Raw genomic sequence first — 12,793 nt, forward strand, 5'->3', positions numbered from 1 at the left:
TTTCTAGGTACAACTTTACAAACAAATGAAACACTTTACAAAGAAATGAAATACACTAATGAGATATTGTTTTAGTTCCACAGTTATATTTTTTTCTGTTTTCCAAAGGGTAGGCCAAGCATTGACATCTTGTTCATAGTAAAAACATGAATTGCCTTACTACTAGGAATAACTTGTTTTATTTTTGGACATTTCTCTCTAAGGTGGAAAACTTTTTTTTGGAGTGCATTTAGCATGTGACAATTGTAAAATGTATGAGAACAACTCCTTTCCATAGATAACCTTGCACAGTGCTGAAATTCTTACAAGTAATATTCTCTTACATAGTTGAAAACCCAATTAATAAACAGTTAAGTACTCAATCCTCAAACATCTCCCACAATGGAATCCACTGCAAGGACTCGTACTGTACGTGTCTTGAATAACCAAGCTAATCATAAGGATTACAACACAGAAATGAACTCTCCATAAATATTAAAAATTATCTAGCCCTCACAGATGTTTACTCTGCTTATTATCTTCAAACTTCCTGGATCAAATGTTCAATATGAATATGTTAGTATCCACCAAACATTGGTTTTGGCAGGGTATATGTTGATATCAGCAGGAAATAAATAGGAAAACAATAAAAGGTATGAAACTTTAAAACAGTAGCTTAAAGGTGTTTTATAAACTACAGATGGCTTACACCATTTAAGCAAATATTTGCTGTGGGATTAGAAACAGGACCGAGAAAAAATGAAATCATTTGAAAATAACATCTCCCATGCAATATGTTATCATTAAAGCAGAGATAAGCAACGTGGAAATTGCCTCTTATTATCTCTCCTCATATTACAGGAGAGATGAAGTATGTTAGGACATGTGAGCACGAAATCAGAAAAATAATTGAAAAATGTTCAAAGGAGTAATCTTTAGATTTTAGAATCCTAAAATGGGAACTCTTTATTAATGTAATGCCAGGCACATACAAACCCCAAACCCAAGACACTCAACTTCCACACACAAACACAGACCAGCTTTAACTAGTACCTTTATACTTACCACTGCTGGTTATGAAAAACAACAACAACGACAAAGAAAAAGAGAAAAAGGAGAAAGAATAAAAGCAAGGTTTAGTTTCAAGGCAGATAGAAGCTGAAGGTCAAACAAGTCAAGTCTGCTGGCTTCAACAACTTTCTCCTCCAGAAACGGAATTGAGCAAAGCACCCCATGCCTATCCCTCCTCTGTTGCTGAGTGAGTGGATCAAACTGAAACACAGCTCTCCCACCTTAGGCTGTGATCTCATTAGTGCTCAGAAGTTGAGCAGCAGAAAGCATGGGGAGCATTGTCAGGGTACAGATAGGAGAGCATGGCAGGAGGCAGACAGAGGAGAAGCTGGACCAGTTCACTGATGTTCTCCTCATTCATAATTGAACCTGTGTGCTGGCCTGATGCTAGAAGGCACCCTTGCTGCAGGTATTGTCTCTGGAAAGTGACTTTAAATTATATTCCCTAACATCCCCATGCAGTTTTTTAGAGTAAAGGAGTCTGGACTCTAGTAAAATTCTGATGAGTTCTATGTTGTATTCCTCCATTCTTGACTAATTAAAAAAAAATGTTCTCCTTTTATCTCTACAATGAACTAGTGCATTATGTATGGCCTTAGAGGTTCTCTGAATAAGGGGCTATTTGTATTAATACATAAAGGAGGGACAGTGGTTGCCTGGTGATGCAGTGGTTAAGAATCCGCCTGCCAATGCAGGGGACATGGGTTCGAGCCCGGGTCTGGGAACATCTCACATGTTGTGGGGCAATTAGCCCGTGCGCCACAACTACTGAGCCTGAGCTCTAGAGCCTGCGAGCCACAACTACTGAGCCCTCGAGCCACAGCTACTGAAGCCTGCACGCCTAGAGTCCGTGTTCCGCAGGAAGAGAAGCCACCGCAATGAGAAGCGCACACACCTCAATGAAGAGTAGCCCCCGCTCGACACAAGAGAAAGCCCACGCACAAAAATGAAGACCCAATGCAGCCAATAAATAAATTAATTAATTTTAAAAAATACATAAAGGAACATGTAATACATTACACTAAATATATGCTTTGGGTACTGGAGTAGGACAAGGTTTTGGGGAGAATATGTCTAATGATATAGAAGCTGATATAATTAATAGGAATCAACAAGTTTTACAAATTATCGCCAAGTTGGGTTAGTGTAATGTAGGCAGGCATTAAAATTAATTTTTTGCATCAAAAAATGAAGTGACTATCATAAAGAAAAAAGCCCATATATTCTTCCCAAAGCATGTTTAATAGTTACTTCCACATCTGAGTCATGATATGTGCCACCCCTCCACCTTAGGCGACTTCTGTACTCTTACTATATAATGTAACTCCCTTCTTCAAAACTCTTCCGAGATAAAATCCATGTGGCTGTGATTATCTCCCTTAATCAACCAACCACTGTTGATTTTCCACATTACAGGTATCCCTATCTTAATGGAAGAAGATTTACTTAAACATAAACTTCCCTACATGCTCTGAGCTCTGGGGACTTTTGCCAAAACTTACCTACATGTTCTGAGCTCAGGGGACTTTTGCCCAAACACCATACAAAATTCTGAAATTTCTCTGATTCAAATTTGATTGATTAAGAAATGGCTCTTCACTAACTCCTCATAAAACCCTGGGAATCAGGGCAGATATCATGAAACTCAAGGAAAGGAGAATACAGAAAAGGATGGGTAGAGAAATACCAAACATAAATAGGAGAGAAGCAATAGGGACACCTTTCCTTTTGTTTTTAGTTAGTGGAAAAGCCACGGTCACCACAGGAAAGATGAATTATACCAGGGCCAAGGAGCAGTTAGGAAGTTTTCAGAACCAGAAGTCTGAAAGAAGAAGGCCAAGAATGAAGAGGAGGAGGCTGAGAAAAGCAGATGCAGATGCAGATAACGTTCCTGAAGAGACAGTCAATTCATTTTATTGCTTGGGGATCAAAAAGAAGCTACCTCATATCAAATCAAGTCATGCGATAGATGTGGGATTTCAATTTTTACAGGTTGATTAGATTCTATTTTCACTGAACCCTGTGGACTTTGAGAGGACTTGAAACTCCTTTCAGTGCTTTGCAAAATTTCCCTCCATGTAAACTGTCTGCAAAGGTATTGCTCTGTAGCTTAGCCATCAAACAATAGCATGGAAAGGACAGATGCTATCATGGATCCAGGGCTGAGGATGTGAACCACATGTGTGCTGTTCTAGCTCCCAGATCACCTGAGTGAAAGGAAACCCCCCATTAGCAGTCATATGCTGTTCAGCCTTCTAAGACTTGACTTCCTAAAGGGTAAATACTCCTCCCTGTTTTTTAGTCCCTTAACCCCACGTGCACAAACACAAAGACGAGTGGTTCTGGCCCAGTGAGTCTGTGGCATAGCTGAGGTATCAAGAGGAACAGAAGTTTGACAAAGAGAGATGCAAACCACTGCTGCAATTTAGTCCTCTGGTGAGGCCCCATCACTCCTGCGGACCTGAGCCCCTGTGGCAGGTGCATGCTACCAAGCGCCCTGGGTCTCTCTTGTCAAAGGAACTAATAAGCAGATGCAGTGAAGGTCCCTACCTTCCCCGATTGCACACATCCCGGACAGAGCTCTGCGGTGTTGATTCAAACTGTCCTATTGCTAGGCACTCAGCGTTGCTATGTGATCAGAGAAACATGTAAGTATAATGCAACCGGGGGAAATCAATTTCTCCTGGGCTCGACTCCATTTAAACCGTGTGAATGCAAGGGGGAAAAAAACCAGGCACCGGCAGACTTAGGATTCCAAGCTGGTGAGCCTGCTGAGGCCGGATGTTTTGTGTGTCACATTGTGAATGATTATAGCAAGACAGGGGGATAAGTGGGAAGTGAGAGGTCTGCGCTCTTGGGTTTTCACTTCCAAAATGACTTCGTTGAGGTCTTTTCAATTTAATCCTAGAAACAAACAACTGCTGAGAGCAAGTGGTGATTGAAAGGAGGAAGGGGAAGATGACTTCAGGAGGCTGTTTCTGAGGAGGCTGGGTCCCTGAGCCCTTCAGGATTTAAAGAGGAGGCTAAGGGTTTTAATTGGATTTTAAATTTTCTTAGTAGTCAGGAAAGGTTTGGGGTGCACTGTGGCCTGATCCGCAAGCACAACAGGCAGCTGTGTTTCAAAGCTGACCTTTTTCAGATGGTGGTATGTTTATTTCAGTCTGTCACAGAGAAGGAATAAGAAAACACTGCTAGGCCGTGCAATTTGGGTTATAAAAATAAAACAGGACCATAACAAAAACTAAAGACACTGCCTACTTGGCTAAACTCCTAAATTAGGGGATTGGGGGAGAATTCGGGAGGGGTTAAGGGAAGCATGACGGCTCCATGGTGAAGGAACTGAGGCCAAAAGCTCCTTACTTAGGAGCTGATGAGAGGAAAATTGAGCTCAGATGAAACAAAAGGAGAGAAACTTGAAATAGGTGGCAAGCAGGCTTTAATTATTTGATAAAATTCAGGGCAGAACTCTGGCAGTGGTCTACTTAACCCCCCTCCACCCCTTCTTCCCTCATCAAGGTATTTTCTAGGTATCAAAAACCCCAGCACCTTCAGAGACTTGTCTCCAAGGTTAAGAAGGAAATGCTGCACTGTACTTTTATATAATAAAGTTCAGCGATATCTCAAACTCTATTTCCTTTTTAATTACAATTTTCTTACCTGTGCCTCAAGTGATTCTCATGTTACCATTAACCCTGGAGGCCCGAGTTATTTTACGTTCAACGACAAGGATTGGCACCGCAGTTTCTACATGGGCAATTTCTCTTCTCTGTGAGCTTTAACCAAGTGGATAAGTATCAGACCAAAGTTCCTAGTTACTCATGCCCTGTAGAGAGACAAGCGCCCTAGGGAAATCCTAGGATTTGAAATAAACTGAAGATTATATTGCTTCTGAAATATTTGGGAACTGTGGAAGTAGAGAACAGACAGCAGATTTTTAAAGTGAGGGATATTCTAAAGTTGGGCTCTTTGTAAAAGATTCTCTAGTGCCTGTTTTAACTTTTAAACTGTCATTTTGAACCAAAATTTATTTGGAAAGTTTTATTCAGGAGGATTATTAAGAAAAGGTGGGGACTAATCTATCGAGAGGAACATATATATATATATATTTTTTTTTTTTTTTTTAAAAAAAGGACCGTTTATAAAGAGTTAAGAATATTAGCTAACCATTGTCTCTAATTGCACTGATGATGACAAAGGTAGAAAATACACGACACAAATAGTTCCACACCAATGCTTCATCCGTGGCAAGTATTGTCAATCTATCACAGCACTGTCTCCATTTGTGCCAGGTGCTAGCTGGATCATTTAATGGATTTTCCCTCCTTTCTGGGCACACAGCTAGACTTTACTTCCCTAACTCCTCATAGTTAGGAATGACCATGTGACAGTTCTAACCATCAGAATGTAGTAGAAAGGATGTATGGTATGTTTAGAATGAAAAACATTCAGATGTTCCTTCCTGCTGGTTGGAATGGAGTTATTCCCAATGTGGCCAAACTTACTACAGCAAGTGTCACCGTTACCGGAAGGTAGAGCTGCCAAAACAAAAAAGCAGCCAAGCAGCAGGTGGTGCTAACACTGATCTCTGAGACTGGAAAACTACAGATCCTGGTTGTACAATAAAAATACCTGGTAAAATTGCTATGATAACTTGAAAGCAGACATTACCTGTTGTGCCAGCAGCTCTAGGAGAAACGTGGGAAAGAGCCAGAGCATTGGCAGTTCTTGCCAAGTTGTAACGAGCCATTTAAGAATGAGTTAAGAATAATAATGGAGGGCCAGAGATCAAGAGTCTTATAGACTGAGAAAACACAACTACTCTGGACCCCGTACAATAAGTTATAAGTCTGAAAAAAGTCTTCAGTGACAAAATCTAATACTACTTCTCAGTTAAACAAAGGGACTCAGCTTTCCCTGAAAGATCATATTAAGGCCGTTAACCTCCCACTCAAGTCTAGTGTTTCAGGCAGCCTCTTTGAGTTAGAGGTTGAGTTACAATGAAGTCTCAATAGTCTCAGTAAGCTTCATGGGAAATCCAAGTTGGGATGAATCTTCATTAACTCTACTCCACTAATTTTTCTTTTACTGCATCACAGAACTGATTTTTCTCAGCTTCCCTTAAACCCCATCTCTAGCTCCTGATGCCCTATAAAACCGTTTCTCGTTACAGCATATGAAAGTGGTTTTTCTCCTGAAATCCAAAACCACGTATTGTCTGCACCATATTTGGCAGATGTATTTGATTTCTTGTATGTTTAAACGTGCAGCCAGTGTGCCTTACCTCCTTGTCTAGGTGTAAATGTCTTTAAATCTGGGTCTGTATTTTATATGTTTTTTAGAACCACGAAAGCTTCCAGCAAAGTACTTTGAATATAGCCTAATATCGTTTTGATGCATTAATAAATTCCCAGTGCAGTCAAGCATTTTCCACTTTGTTTCTCTCGCCTGTAATTAGTAACATCTAATCCTACCACCTACTTCTTGAGTCTTCAGGGACTCCCTATTCCCTGAAGCTTCATGACTAAAACATACATCTCTGCTCTCAGGCTCAAATCTCCCCACCTATCTATACAACTACACTGTCATCTCAGCTCAAAATAAATCATCTTTCTCACTCAGAATAATAGAACTTCAGAGCGAATCTAATTAAGTTCCTCCTTCTTTTCCTTCCTTCTTTCTACCCTTCCTCCTTCCCTCCCTCTTTCTTCTTTTTTACCCTCTTTCTTTTCTTCTGCTCTTCCTTTTTTATGTGGATGAGAAAACTGAATGACAAAAATGGTAGAGTGCCTTGGCTAACATCAGAGTGTAATTAGTCATATCTTCCAACTCCTTCTAGAGTCCTTTTACTTCACCATATTTGCATCTCATGTTAACACACACTCAAAACTAAAAGAAGTAAATGCCTTCTACTGTAACTTTTAGCCTTTCTTTTTAATATCTGGTGATTCTTTGGAAGATAAAAACTTCCCTTTTTATTTATTTTACTATGCATGGGCCATATGTATCATGATTATTCAGAAATTACAATACTGATTACATACTGACCCAAACCATAGAGAAACATTTGCCCCATCATCACGTATCATCTTAAGAATTGATCCATGAGATCCAGAAACCAATTCTCAAAGGGATAGGATCCTCTGGGTTGTATTGATGCAAACACACTGCCCCTTCTTTAACCTTGATAACAAATTGACACATTAAAATGTCCTTAGGTTTAGAAAACTAGAAAATTAGAATAAGCATATCTTATCATCTCAAAAATATTATAATACTTTAAATTTTTACTTTTATCAAAATGGACAGGATAACAAAGAGTATAGAAGCTTTTGGTGAAAACTAATGGTCCCAACTATCTCCCTTATCACTTCTAGTTTGACTCCCTCTTCTCTTTTAAAGGACAATTTTGGGCTCTTATAGTGCTTACCTCTGTAAACTCCATGCTGGAAAGTATATCTTTACTTGCTCTTATGATACATGAAAATTTACTTGTACTCTTCTCTTCCTCTTTCTTTTATGATTGGTAATTATTAGTTTTATTTTAAATTCTCCTATTAGTTACCTTTTAAACCCCAGCTTCTAGTTTCAATAACTGAAAAAATGTCCCTTGATTCTCCACTTTGTCAGGTAAGTGTATTAGAACTTCCTCATTTTCCTCAACTTTTCCTAATCCTCTTTTTTATTCCACCTTCTCTGAGCTACATGATAACATTTATGCTATCAATGCAGGTCAGATTTACAATCTAAACTGTAACCACATTGAAGTCTTCTGTGAATACAGATTGACTCTAAATTTAAGAATCAGTGTACACATTGCTGTAACTGTGTATGTATCGTCTAGTGCTGGCCCAAGCAATGGTGCTAGGATTAGTGGGCCTGATTGCATCACTCCTGAGGGATATTCTAAAGGGACTGTTCTGAACATCAATAGCGAATGGATTCTCTTTTCTCATACTCCTTCGATTTCTCAGAATTATGCCTCTTTTCAGTTTGCTCTATATTTCAAACATGTTGAACCCATTTCTGTTCTCCTGATGGCTGCTACAATGATTTGACTTTATAGCTTTTTATACCTTCATCATATTTTCACTTTTTCCAGAATGACTCCCACTTCTTATTCTCTCAATTTTTAAAATTTTTCCTGCACATCACTATCCAGAGACTCTTACTTCCTCCTTGTATTGGAACTAATTTATTTCATAGGCTGCTGCATAGTAGCATCCTGGGAATTCCTTTCTTTCTTTCTCTTTTTTCATTTCTTTCTTTCTTTCTTTCTTTCTTTCTTTATTTCTTTCTTTCCTTTCTTTCTTTCTTTCTTCCTTCCTTCCTTCCTTCCTTCCTTCCTTCCTTCCTTCCTTTCTTTCCTTCTTTCTCTCTCTCTCTTTCCTTCTTTCTTTCTTTCTTTCTTTCTTTCTTTCTTTCTTTCTTTCTTTCTTTCTTTCTTTCTTTCTTTCTTTCTCTTTCTTTTCCTAAGTTGTCAAATGTTTCCTTGATCCTATGCCTCACTTCTTTTTGGTTTTACTTTCATGGTGCATACCTCCAGATACTTTCTGATAGAGGTTTTGGAGAGAACAATTCTTCCAGTCCTTGAATGTCATAAAAAGGACTTTGTTCTGTCCTCACATGTGGTTGATTGCTTGGTCTGATGTAAAATCTGCATTGGAAATCATTTGGTCTCAGAATATGTGTCTTATTGCTTTCTATAGTGTAGTTGAAAAGAAGTCTGGTGCCTCTCTATTTCACTAAACTGTAGATGACTTTGTTTCTCTCTTCCTCTGGAATCTTATTAAATTCATCTTTATTTTTTCTGTCTGTTGGGAAGAAATAGAGTTAAATGCATAACTTCCAGGTCTTTGGAGGAAGATTACTTGGGCTTGTATCTCAGTTCTGCCACTTACTGGCTAGGAAACATGTGTCAGTTACTTCACCATTGTCCACCTCAAGTTTCTCACCTATAAAAGGGGATAATAGTACATCCGTCTTCATGTTGCTGTGAGGATTATATAAGTTAATACATGTAAAGAATGTAAGACAGGGCCTGCATATGGCAAGTGCTATATGAATAGTTCCTATTAATATTTTCTAGTTCTACTGGTTTATTTTAATTTCAGTTTTCATATTTTTAATCTCTTAAGAGCTCTTTCATGTTCTTTGATTCTTTTTAATAGACTGGTAACTTCTTAAATGTCTCTGTGAACATAAGTAAGAAATCTCTAAAAACTATTTGGGGCTATGAATGATATTTTTCCTATGGAATAAATATTTCTGTTTATTTATTCAGTATTTTTCTTCCATGTTTCTTATTCTCCTCATATGCTGGTAACCTTTCGTTTCCAGTTTATCTTGAAAACAGAAGGACATGTAGCTGGTGTCATTTTCCTTTGCTTTGACTTCTGGTAGGTCTCTTCCCAGAGTGGAACATTCTGCCTGGATGCTTTAAGTGGGGGGATACAGTGGAGCCTATGGATGTATTGATTGGCTTCACTTTGAGGAGGGCAAGCAAAGCAGTATAGAGTCAAATGGATCCCCAGTCCCCCACCACACACACACACACACACACACACACACACACACACACACACACACACCATGCCAAAATGAGAAGACATTTATTGCAAGGCCCCATTGGTCACCCTATAAATGTAGCACTTCCTCAGATGACATAAGTTAAAATAAACTTATGATGTAACACAGGAATGTTAGCATGGATTTCAAGTTTTAACCTAAGATCCTCTGTACTTACATATTTTATGAAAATTAAATCTGTTTATTCTAATAGCAATACTTAAAATACTTGTTCAGCATTAAACTTTACAAATTCCTTTCATACAGGATATTATTTGATCCTATGGGATTCTTAGAACAATCATTATAATCAAATAAATAATATACATAAAATAGATCTTTGAAAGTATAAAACACTATGCAAAATTACAAGGTACTACTTTAGTGTTTACACATATTAGTTGTATACTATATTAAGAAAATACATTTTATTACAAATAATATATTTAGTTTTGTTCTGCACTGACCTTCTCCAAAAAAAAAGAATGGATTTGAAAAAAGATACTAACTAGAATACTAAAATGATTAGAAATCAAATGGACCTTGAGCTCTTCCCTTTCTTCAGCCCACAGAGGAAGAATTAGAGGCCCCATGAGGCCCTATGTACCCAGGGTCACAGGGACTGCGAGTGATACAGCCTTTTAATGGCAGGACCAAAACAACAACTCTGATTCTGCATCTCTTTCTCTTTCATGTTCTTTACCCCCAATAAATTCTTACCTAGCAAAAAAAACAAAGAGTTTAAATTCTTCACAGTACTCCAGATTTCAGAAGTTTGTAGGCAAAGATACAAAGAAGTAGAAAGATGAGAAGGTTGTTCCATGAGTATGTGGTACATGCCCCACATCCCAACTGCAACAAGACTTCAGGCACCCTCAACAGTGATGCAACAAAGGCAGTTGTTCCTCCAGACTTTCAGGGTCACAAACAGATTTCCAAGGCTGCCATGAGTGCAGCCGAGCTATCGCACTGGTCTCTGTAGCTTGCAGCACTTTCTGCCAGAGTGTAATAGAATCCTGGAGCACTATTGTATTTTTAAAGGCAATTAATATTTTATTATGCACAGACTTTTATTTGCACCATTTGGATTCCTCTTCTCTAATTAAATCTTGTGATTTACACAAACAAAACTGCTGTTCTTTAAACTCTGCAAATTATAAGAATTAACAAATACTTGTTAAAAGGAAGCAAAAGCAGCCACGGGTCCTATTTTTGTGACAGAAACAACTGGAGGCTATGGAGTGAATTGATAGTGTCTCTTATTTGAGTGGGACAATGTGGCAATTACATACCAAATACCTTAGTTAAGTAGAACTGATAGAAATTCCAGCTGTCTATGAGAGAAAGGTTAATTCTTTAAATAAATAAAGTCAGAGCATTTTATGTGTCTATGTAGGATTTTTGCTTCATGACCTTGCGTACAGCGTTTTGTGTTATGGGATTTATAAATCAAGAGTGTAGTTTCAGGCATGCATTACACCAACCCTGCATTTGTGGAACATTTCCTAGGGTCAAATGGATGGTATTAAGAGCGAAGAGAAAGACTCTGAGCTTCAATGCCCACTTGCAGAATATGCCTTGTTCCTCTTTCTGTTTCTAAATGAGCAGTTCCTTGGTAAATTTGAGCTAGATGAGTATTATATCCTGCCCCTCTCCTGGCAATATATGGAGTAAAGATGGGTACCCTGTATGAGAAAGACAAAAGTCTCTCTTGATCTCTGGAAAGACAGCAGAAGGGGACCAAGGGTCAGGAAGAAGAAGACAGAGCCAGGACAAGAAATAATCTCCATCCTAATTAAGCTGAAAGGTCTTATCAAAGCTTCCCTGGGAATAGTTTGCAGTCTCCTTGAAGGACATTACTCCCAAGGTCTCCATCTGGGGAAGAAGAGGAAGGACATTAGGAAGTAGATGGGGTAATGATCAATTAATTGACATGAATTTAGCAGTAATCTGTTTTCTTTATGGCTCTTTTTCCATCCCTGCAAAATACACCCTCAACCCAGAAAGTAGAATGAAAACCAAAGGGTTCAATATGGAGAAATTCACTTTCTGGACATTTCAGGACAGCATTTTTCCAGATGTGGAGGGCTACTCTGCAGGTCTGCAATTTCTATTCTCATTTGCATGAATTCTTCTCCGCATTCAATTTGTAAGTCACAGGCTTTCTTCCTTTGTGTGCCAGTAGAATAATAGAGGAAAAACTCCACATGAAATTTTTATAAAAATAATTGACCATCTACCTAAGCGAATATATTTTAGGCATATTTGAGATAGTTTTATTTTAACTTGTAGTGATAGAAATGACTTCAGGATACCTTTCTTACAAGGGCCTGGAAATTCTTTTGAAATATGAGAACACACACAAATACACAGCACGCAAACAACTTTATAAATTTGGGTACAGAAAATCTCCAATGTAAAAACATCCTACATGAAAGCAACCCTCAAGTTAGAAATACAAGCAAAGAATGTAATAACAGACCTTTTTATTTCCCTATTTTATCACTCCCTGATGTTTCTACTACTGTTATGGAATTACTGTGGAAAATCTTAATTGTTTTAGAGAATGTCCATGCTGCAGACCTGAAAAGTTTGTTTTGTGAGCCTTCATGAAAAGGGGGTGTATAAAGATAGCAAAGTAAGTTTCACCTCTTTCAAACTGTTCTCCCAAATGAATAATGCACCCAAGAAGGAACTGACAAATCTTCTCCTTTTCCCCAGTCTTCTCCCCTTCCTACTCACCCTCTTCCTCCTTCTTCTTTTCCCTAAACAAGGCAGCTTTCAGGATCAAGAAATAAGGCATATGGTCCAATATGATCTTTTAGTGAATTTTTTAGAGCAACAGGTATTAAGGACTACTCCAACAAATTAACTACTGGTGGAACTTTATTCCTATGACAACATGCATTCTAAAATACACGTGGAATAACAACACTCTAGATATCATTTACCTAGGAAATGCCTATGCTAATAATAACACTTAATATTTAGTGACAACTCAGCAGTGTCAGACTCAGTACTAAATTATTTATTATCCCATCTCATCCCCACAATAACCCTAATTTGGAAAGGATTATTAGGATTCCCTCTATAAAGATGAGGAGAAGAGTTTAGAGAATTTAACCCCATACTCAAAACCATGCAAACACAGTGGAAAAGCCAAGAGTGTGAGGATGAG

This window comes from Balaenoptera physalus (assembly GCF_965194825.1).
Source record: "Balaenoptera physalus genome assembly, chromosome: 1".
NCBI classification, from domain to species: Eukaryota; Metazoa; Chordata; class Mammalia; order Artiodactyla; family Balaenopteridae; genus Balaenoptera; species Balaenoptera physalus.